This window comes from Lygodium microphyllum, chromosome 21 (assembly GCF_053477565.2).
Source record: "Lygodium microphyllum isolate KBCC chromosome 21, Lygodium_microphyllum_v1.1.10, whole genome shotgun sequence".
NCBI classification, from domain to species: domain Eukaryota; kingdom Viridiplantae; phylum Streptophyta; class Polypodiopsida; order Schizaeales; family Lygodiaceae; genus Lygodium; species Lygodium microphyllum.
In genome coordinates, this window is record NC_141155.1 from 80,303,037 (window position 1) to 80,313,591 (window position 10,555).

A 10,555-nucleotide genomic window follows, 5' to 3' on the forward strand; every position below is an offset into this window, starting at 1 on the left:
GAGTTGCTTTGCACTTGCCTTTTCCATATTGAAATACAAAGGTTGATGCTTGCTTTGATGACTTCACACATTCACTTCTAACCAATTGGAGTAGCTCACTTAAGTTTACTTCCTTCATGGAGCTCCAGATGGCAATATCAAACAATGTAGATATTTCCTTCAAAAACCTTGTGAACCCTTACCGCAAAATCACCCAATACTTGCCCACTTCGAGGGGCTTCACTAGTAACAATCCCTTCTGGTTTGGCCGCCTATGTAGAAGCACCCCGTTCATATCAAACACGATTAATTTTTGGGTTGTGGGAGGTAACTGTACATGCGCACGTGGAAGGGTGAGCACCCATGTGTTAGTGTGACAAAAAAGAACACTACATTACAATCAAATATTGTGCAAGTTTATATAAACATGTTACCTTTACTTTTAGATATCTTCCATCTTCGGCAAAGCGATACATACATATAATCTGTATTGGAATTAAGCACTATACTGATGCAAAGTCACCGCATCCCACATTGCAATCTAAAATGGTGTCCCCTTCTTTTGTGTATGTTTGCGAGAATGAGCTCCAAAAAGCCCTACCACATTGCATGCCACCTACAATATGTGGTATTCATATAATAGATTAGGAATCTACTAAATGTCTACAAAACATCTCTGCAATAGTTTAACAACATTGGATCTTATATTGATCTCTCAATGGGGATCCTAATGTATCTTGTATCTACTCATTCGCAAAAATGTCATCTTCTGTGGACTCTGGAGGGATGATTTCATTGTAAACTATATTTGAATGCATGTACGCTAGAATATATATCAGTGTACCTACATTTAAAGCTTGAAATACTAATTTTAGTAATTGCACTCACTAAACAAATCCAACAAGTGTGATACATAAACAGTATCCAGCATGACCATATCATGACTTTAAAACTCTCACCTCTCTACCTCTAATGACACAAATAGGCGTCTTGCAATGAATAACATGTGCCATGCGTAAGGCCCAACACTTCTACCCTGACTTCCTTAGTCTGTGTTTATCCTCCACAACTTGCTCGACAAGCTCTATCATGGAGTATATTGTGGCAAAGAAAAGTAACATCCATGTGTCCTTGAGAACGCAATCAGCCAAATACATGGCATCGGTTGACTCTGCCTCAGTATGGGAGTTCTATGGCAGAATTCCATTCCCCAATCCATGCACGGCACTATCTTTAGGGAGACAAACCACCATGATATCGCATGCTGTGTTTGTGGCTTCTTTGTCAACCTCAACCATCTTGTGTTGGTTGACCTCCTCCAATGCCTCTACCAATTGAGAGAATGCCTCACTTGGCTAATCATTTCGCAATGCATTTCCCGTCTCAAATGGATCGCACATAATAGTATGCTACTCCACCTTCGCCATCATAGCGACATGGGAGACAACAACTTGCAAGGGGTCCTCCATGGGGCTTTTAGTGGGGACCTCTGCACATTGACTCCTTGATTAGTAATATGTTCTTCTCACTGAATGTTACAATAGTTAATATTCTTAATACACGTTTGTTTACCTGTGTGTATGGTTGGCACATCCTCTAGCATTATAGGTTGATAATCAAAATAGCTTCGTGGGAGATGATGTCTTGCAAGGGGACTTCCATGTGACTTTCAATATGGTCCTCTACATGATGAATTCACAATTAGCAACATATTCTTCCTTCAAAATGTTATTGTAGATAGTATTGTTGAGGCACATTAGTTCACCAGTGTCTATGGCTGGCACATCCTCTAGCATTATAGGTTGATAATCAAAATTGTATCTCCCTCTGCAAAATACAAAACATTCTTAGTAACATTGCATTGTGGGAAAAAACCACGAATCACGCTTGTTTACCGATAGAGCTGCCACGTTCCCTAGCACTGCTAGTTCGTGTTCTTACATTATTTCCTTCCCTACACAGGGACGCACATCACTATTAACATCATATACTACTAGAATGTTTTAATGCTCTGACATCATCCAATCACAGCATGTTTGAAATTCATGAGCATCATTTCTTTACCTCTCTACACAGGAGCCACGTCCAATGTGACCTCAAATCCAAGACACTCAATTCTTTCACGCTTTGCATGGTAAAAAATATTCTTGTTGTTACTTTGGTGATTAACAAGAATTGTGTGCCTTCACATCATGAGTTTTGTGCAAAAGCAAGCTAACCATCTTGGTACTCTATAATACGTGTGTCAATTCAATGTGATGCCTCACTACTTCTTGTTGTTGTCGTGCATCTCTCTGTAGCGGTGTGTAAGGTAACACTCTCCCCACAAGATCTGGAAGAACTTGCTATATCCTTCTATCCATGCCAATGACACAAGCCTCCTCGGTGGTGCCTTTCATTGCAATCTGCTCTTCAATGGTATCAATCAAGGGGACTACATGGTTTGGTAGTTACAATTCATATTCAAAGAAATATTTTCACTATAGGGACACAAGAGATGTCTTAGCTATAGTACTTCAAAACATCAAATCTTTTGGGTATGGAGAAACCAAATTAATTGGTGATGAGGGCCAATCTTTACTTAGCCTTTTCTATTTTTCTTTCCAGTAACCGCACTACTAGTATCCATTTCCTGTGAACCCATCATAGTCTCTTTATTAGGAGACAACAAAGTGCAATATACTCCTAAAAATGCAACTCATTTTACTTACCATACCTCCGGATCCTTGCATCTCTTGTGTTTGTTTTTTCCTTGAGTATTTTTGGTACAAAACCTTCTCACTGGAGGGGTATTCACCTTCTAGATAGTTAAGGAAAATAGTGCATCTTTGATATACCTCCTCATCCCACTCTTGCTCTATCTGGCAATCCTCATACATGCGCACTGACCCTCCTGTAGGTTTGCCCAATCCTCACATTCTCCTGGAAAAGTTTGTATAGCCCCCCTCTCCATTTGTCTGTACATGAACCTGACTTGCAAAGTCACCATTACATTTTTAGAATGGATTGGCAAGATAGCACCACAAACATGCTACTAAAGAAGAATATTGTGAACTACCTATACAGAAGCCTCCATGTTGCCAACTTCATTTACTTCTATGACTCTATATGTTCATCTTGCTTGAAATCATGGTGGAAGATGGTGCGAAACATTTGCTCTCTATGTTTTCTCTTTATCTCCTAGGTGTATCGGAAGAACAAATCGTCTTCCACTCGAATGTTATAGTAATCCTTCCAACTCAAAAACTATCTCTTTCCACCAACTTGCAACATGGCCCAAAAGGTCTCTTGTCTTATCTAACTTCGAAACGATGCATTTTCATCTGCTCAAATCAAAGTTATGTCATTTAATACCAATTCCTCAAACTTATGATGCACATAATTTAAACAAACAAGAATAACCTACGTTCAAGCATACCCATCAACATTCAAATTTTTCTATCAGAACTCTCCATGGCCTTTAATATCCTTATGCGATCTGCCTCATTTAGCTTTGATGATGCCAATGTGTATATTCTCTCCTAATTCAATACACCCCCTGGTCTTTGGAGCCCCACTCCAATCATGAGAAAGTTATGTATTGACAAAAACATTGTTACTCTAGACCAATATAATTTGAGTACATATAAATGGAAGGTACAAAGAGATAGCAACTTACTAATACCATTTCTCTCCAAGAGACTAGGGTCTACAACTCTCAGCAAACATCAAGTTTTCTTGATGAGCTTTTCATTAATACTATAGTATGCCTCGCCCCACTTGGCTCTAAACTTAGAGTTGGAGAGTTGTGTCTATTTCTATTCGATTGGTTGCACTGCCATATCATACTCATCCTACACTTGGTAATTAAGTACAATGTCATTGCATTAGGAAAAAATGCATAAAAAAACTACTTACCTTCCACATAACATGGGCAAGTGTAATCAATGGTGCCTTGTACCATGTGGGAATGGGTACCGGCTTTCTATATGCTTGCACCCATGCCTTTGCCTCATTAGTTAACTTGTTAAAAATAGTGGTGTGGTCAGCCCGCCCTAGCATCCTTGCTTCGCCAGGTCTGGATACGAGGTGTGGACAACCCCCTTTTGTGACAGCATGTGTACATACATTCTATATTGTTGAGAATAGAAAATGATTCTTGCCCATAGAGGCGAGAAGATAGAAAAATGATCTATACTCTAGGAAGAGATGTTCAAAATCCCATATGCACAGTGAGGAGAGTGGAACAACCCAAATTCTATAAAGCATTGTACTTGACTATCAATTTCACATGGAATGAATACAATGTCAGGATGCTTTGTGCTTTTAGTTAAGTGTCTTAACTTTGTTAGTCCTACACAAGATTTTGTTTATGAGTCCAAGCTGCCATCTTGGAACCTAATTTTCTTGCGTAATAGATTGTCTCTACTTGTCTATGTCATCATGAGTTTGGTCCTCATCTTCCACCCGCCATAGCTTTTGTCATGCTCTAGATCTATATCTTCTAACATGGTATCAGAGCACAGCTGAGCATGGCACAACTCCATTTTTCTCTTGTCTAGCTCATCTTGAGCTCAGTCCATCTCAAGACAAGTCCAGGACCTCACCTCCCACTCCTTCTCCACTTAACCTTGTGGCAGCCATAGCCAACAGTACCCTGCTTGCTTGAAGCTCTCATATCTCTCTCTATCGGGAAAATCTTACCAAGCTTCCTTCTGAAGAAGTTTTCCCCACTACTGAAGCTTCTTTGTATCACTTGAAACATCAACGTTGCCCTACCTGGAGCTCAGCATTATCACTTCTGTCAATTGCTGCCATAAACTCAGTCTGTGGCGGCCTGCACGACATACCCTTCATGGAGGACTTGGATCTCTCTCTAGAGGCAATATCTTCACAAGACTCCTTCTTAGAATATATTCCTAACATCATGACGCTCCCTCTTGAAGACTCAAACCTTGACATTACTGATCATTTAACACAACATTACACAAATTCATCAGCCCTACCCGAAAATGTGCCTGCCTACGTTTACGTGATCTACATGTGACTTTGCACCAAATGATGGCCATAGGGTTTTTGTAGAGCATGAAGACAGCTTCATTTCCATTAAAAAGCTTTTGAAAATGATACACTGTAGCTCTTGAAATCAGTACAAAAAACCAGGCGTGGGTCAAAACCCTAATCCAGGAAGCCATAGCCAAAGCTTCAAATTTTGGCATTTTTCATTGTTTCTTCTCACTGAAGTTATCAACAGTGTCACTGAACAAAACTCTATGAAGTTAATTATACTTTTGGAAGTGCCCGAGGAAGCTTAGAAGTCATCCACAAAGTTTGTGAGAGAAAGAATATCAAGTACTGACTAGTATCCATTAATACTCAACTAGTGTCATTTTGACACTAATTCTCTTGTGCCTCTTGATACATTAAAATACAATATTTTTGCTAGTTAATTGAAGCTTTCAACATGGTAGAGCTTGAGCAAATAGCTAAATTCAATGGTGAAGGTTTTCATGCTTGGAAGGAGAAGACCATGTATCACCTAATGCGAAAGGACTTGTGGGACCCGTTTGAAGATGATACAGATAGCAAGAAGGAAGATGATGAAGATGGGTTTGTTGAAGAAGACCAACTCAAAACCAAAGAATGGAAGAAGATGAATAACAAGGCACTAGGCATCATTGCCTAGGGACTAAGTGATGATGTGCTACATCATATCTCTGGCATTAGAAATGCTAGAAGTGCTTGGGAGGAACTTGATAAGATGTTTCGTACCCAAGCAAAGAACTCAAAGGTAAAATTACTCATGAAGTTTTATAAACTAGATATCAAAGATAATGCTTCTATGACCACACACATTAACAAGTTCAAGTGCCTAAAAATCTAGCTTGCAACTTTTAAGAAGAATATTGAAGATGAAGCAATAGCCATACTACTTGCAAGTGTAAACAAGGATCCATGTGAGAACTTGTGTCCACTCTAAGTGATGTTCCCAATCTCCCACTCAAAGATATTGAGCACTCACTACTTGATGGACAAAGAAAATTTAAAAGCAAAGATGTAAAAGAGACCAGCTCAAGGGAAAATCTCCTATACACCAAAGGAGCTACTGGACCCAAAGGAAGAGGTCGAGGATTCAACACTGACAAAAAATGTCGGATGACATGTCATTATTGTGGTAAAACTGGCCATATTGCCAGTGAATGTTTCCACAAGAAAAGAGCACAACAGATGCAGAATGACCACCACCAAAGTCAATTCATGAATGAAGAACAAGAAAAAGATACTTCCGCTATCATCAACAACTCTGACAGATTGTTTTAAGAAATTTGTTCCCATAGTGGATGTTGTAAAAGCCCTACCAAAAATGTAAACTTTCAAGCCTTAACTTGCATTAGGCTACCAAAGAGCTAGTCTCTCAGGCCATGTCATCATGCAGGGGGTGCAAAAGCCAGCAAGGGTAGAGACTCATCATTTGAGGGGGGGTGTTGAGAATGGCAAATGATACTTGCCCATAGGGGCTAAATGTATGCCCTAAAGAGGATAGAAGATAGACAAATGATGTATGCTCTAGGAAGAGATGTTTAGAATCCCATATGCACAGTGAAGAGAGTGGAACAACCCAAATTCTATAAAGCATTGTACTTGACTATCACTTTCACATGGAATGAATACAATGTCATGATGCTTTTTACTTTCAGTTAAGTGTCTTAACTTTGTCAGTCCTACACAAGATTGTGTTTATGAGTCCAAGTTGCCATCTTGGAACCTAATTCACTTATGTAACAGATTGTCTCTACTTGTCTATGTCATCATGAGTTTGGTCCTCATCTTCCACCTGTCATAGCTTTTGTCATGCTCTAGATTTGCATCTTCTAACATATATTAGGGTCTCATGCATATTTCATCATCCACGTGACCTTTAGTGCACAAACGTAATCCAAGCATATGAGAATATGGTCCATTGTATACCTATTTATATGAGAAATAGCTGACAAAATCTCCCCCTCTTCCACACTTGTCACTTTCACAAGGTGACAATCAACGCACACATGTTGCCTTGCGTTATCTAGAAAGGTTGTTGCAAACAATCAATTATGTTAACAATAACACAAGCAACAAAGGCATTGCAAAATATTAAGGTCCTACGATTTAGAGCCACTCGTATGTGCGTATCTTATTCATATGGTTACCATTCCAAACATAAAACATGCAATTTGACAAAAAGGCCCAATCGGTGCCACACTGATTCTGCCTCAAAGTCCTCATGCTTCCTTAGCCAATGGGGGTCTCACTTATTTCTAATCATATCATCAACCTCCTTGCGCTAGTGCCTTGGAGTCTCTAATGATACTATGAATACACCTATTCCTCTAACGTACCCATTGTTGAAAAATGTCTCTACGAATTGCTTGTACCTCGATGTGACTTGTCTACTTGTAGGTATGGAAACCAAACGACATAATAGGATGGGTGGCAAAGGGGTGAATGTCCGCACCTGAATGAGATGATAAAGTAATTAATGTCCACATCAATGAAAAGAAATAAAAACCATAATCTAAATCATGCTACCATCTCTTACAAGCACTCATCATCAACGTTTCCAATTGGTCTTCTATGCATGCTTGCACAATACGTTTATTGCAAGTGACTGTGAGAGTGGTCTTGCCTGGCCTCTATCATGTGCTTCTTTTTAGTTCTCTGTGTTCGTTTCTTCTTGCTTTGCGTAGGACCATGCCCCTGCTATGCACTAAAGGACTCGATGCTTTGATGGTTATCACTTTTCTCGTCTCATAGTATCACCCGCTGATGCTATGAGATTTCTCTTGCCCTTCCTCATATGCATCACCGAAGTGTGCCCACCTTCTCCTGATGTCACTTCTTCCCCACATGTAATTGCAATTGTTGCATGTAGCTCAGCTAAAGTCATTGATCACATTTGTGTTGCTTTCCCTCTCACTCTTGGAGGGTGACTACCTCCTTGTGATTGCATGTTGTTGGTGACAATAGCATGTCCTGCTCTAGGTTGTGGAGGCAAGTTAGAGTCCTCAGGAGACTCATCTGGTCGTCATTCTCTTTCCTGCATATAACGATTCAAAACAGGGTAAGAGGGGGAGATAGAGTGGTCATAACAAAAATCAAGAGAGGGGTTGCTTACCATCTGTTCCATTGGCCATTGCACAATTGTGTTTTTCTCAATGTAAAACTCAGTATTGCCTTTGCCACGGGCCTTCACACCTCTCCGATGCATGATGGTGACAAGAACTCCCACTCTTCCAAGGAGCAAGCTCGGCGAGGGGAATGTTTGTCGTATTAAACCTTTTTCCATCCTTTCATCTCCCTCCAAAAGGGTGACATGATCTTGTCTTTTGAAATCTGATTTGGTCATGATAGAGGAGCTTAGGGTTACTTCTTGTTGCAGATATATTGCTTCCTCCATTTCCTACCATCAAGTACCAAGTGTGTGTGTTGGGGGGGGGGGGGGGAGAGGAAGAGATGACATTGGGATAAGAGAGTGAGAATAGAGAGATAGAGAGAGAGCGCGCAAGAGGGAGAGAGAGAGAGGGAGGGAGAGTGAGTGAGTGAGAGGTGGAGAGAGAGAGAGGGGAAAAGCCTAGGATAGAAATGTGAGATAGAGTATGTGTGATTGTGTGAGAGAGAGAGATGTGGAGAGAGAGAGAGAGGGAGAGAGAGGGGGAGAAAGAGAAAGAGATGGAGGGAGGGAGGGAGGAGGAGAGAGAGGGAGGGAGGAAGGTGGGGATAGATTGAGAGAGAGGGAGGGAGGGAGAGTGTGAGAGGTGGAGAGAGAGAGAGAGAGAGAGGAAAAGCCTAGAATAGAAAGGTGAGATAGAGTATGTGTGACTATGTGAGAGAGAAAGAGGTGTGGAGAGAGAGAACTATGCCAAGGGTAGGGGACAGAAAACATGAACTTGAATTGAAAGGGGACGGAGTCCTTTTAAAGATAAAGGAGAGAAAGTGAGGGAGGGATAAAGAGAGAGAAAGAGTCACATATCGAGAGTCGTGGGAATGATTCGCAATGTGAAAAGGGGGGATAGGTCATTTTATAGGTGACGGATAGAGAAAATGGGGGGGAGAGAGAAAGAGTGCTGAGAGAGAGAGAGGGGGAAGAGAGAGAGCATGTGATATGTCTATTTTTTCTCACCAAAAAGGGGTCGTCGCGACAGCCCCTTATTGAATGAAGTTTTTTTTCGGCGACCCATTCTTAGTGAAAGTAAATTTTTGCCCCACTAGATTTGTGGGTTTTTTTCATCTATTAAGGGACTAGTAGGGCGACCCCTTTTTGGCAAAAAAAAAAAATCACAATTCAAAGAATAGACAGCATGGGGATAAGAGAGAGAAATAGAGAGTGTGTGTTTTTTTCGCCAAGAAGGGGTTGCCAGTGACCCCTTCTCGTTAAAAAAAAAAGGAGTCCACAAGTCCGAGAATAGAGAGCATGGAGGAAAGAAAGAGTAACAGAGTGATGAGAGACGGGATGAGAGAGAGTGAGAGCACGCAATATTTTTTCATCCAGGAAGGGATTGCTAGCAATGCCTTCTTGGTGAGAAAAAATACTACATATTGCATGCTCTCTCTCTCTCTCTCTCTCTCTCTCTCTCTCTCTCTCTCTCTCTCTCTCTCTCTCTCTCTCTCTCTCTCCCCATGCATTCCTAGATATGTGGATTTTTTTCGTCGAGAAGGGATCGCCGTTGGCAGTCCCTTCTTGGGCGAAAAGAAACCCACACTCTGTTGCTCTCTCTTTTGCTTCACATGCTATCTATTCTTGGAACTATGGTTTGTTTTTTCGCCGAGAAGGGGTCACTAACAACCCCTTCTTGGGCAAAAAAAACCCACACTTTGTTGCTCTCTCTTCTTTCCATGCTGTCTATTCTCAAAACTTTAGTTTGGTTTTTCGCCAAAAAGGGGGGCAACAACCCCTTATTAGGAAAAGAAAAACCCAAAATCCAATTGGGTGAAAATTTACTCTTGTGACAAAGAATGGGTCGCCAAAAAAGTATTTCGTCACCGATAAGGGCTCTCGGTGACCCCTTTTCTATAGCAAGAAAAAATTACACATATCACATGTTCTCTCTCTTCCCCCTCTCTCTCATCACACACACACACTCTCTCTCTCCCCCCATTTTTTCTCAACTTATTCACTAATAATTACTTAATTAACTTTATGAGAGATATATATATATATATATATAATTTTTTTCAATAATAAAATAATTAATCTATCAAATAATTAACTACTTAAATAGATATTAGTTATTAATTAATATTTAATAATTATTTACTTATTAATTATTAGCTACTAATTACACTTTAATTACTAGTTACTAATTATCGATTACTAATTTTAATTATGAACTAAGTACTAGTTACTATTAGTTATTAACTACTTTTTGACTAACTATGAACTAATAAATTAACTAATAATTACTCGTTATTAATTATTTTTAGACTAATTATAAACAATTTTAAACAAATTATTAACAAAAATTATAACTAACTATTAATCAACTAATTAAATCAATGAACTAGCTAATTGAATTTTCTCAACTCATAAAAATATTAATAATTAACCAATATATTTATT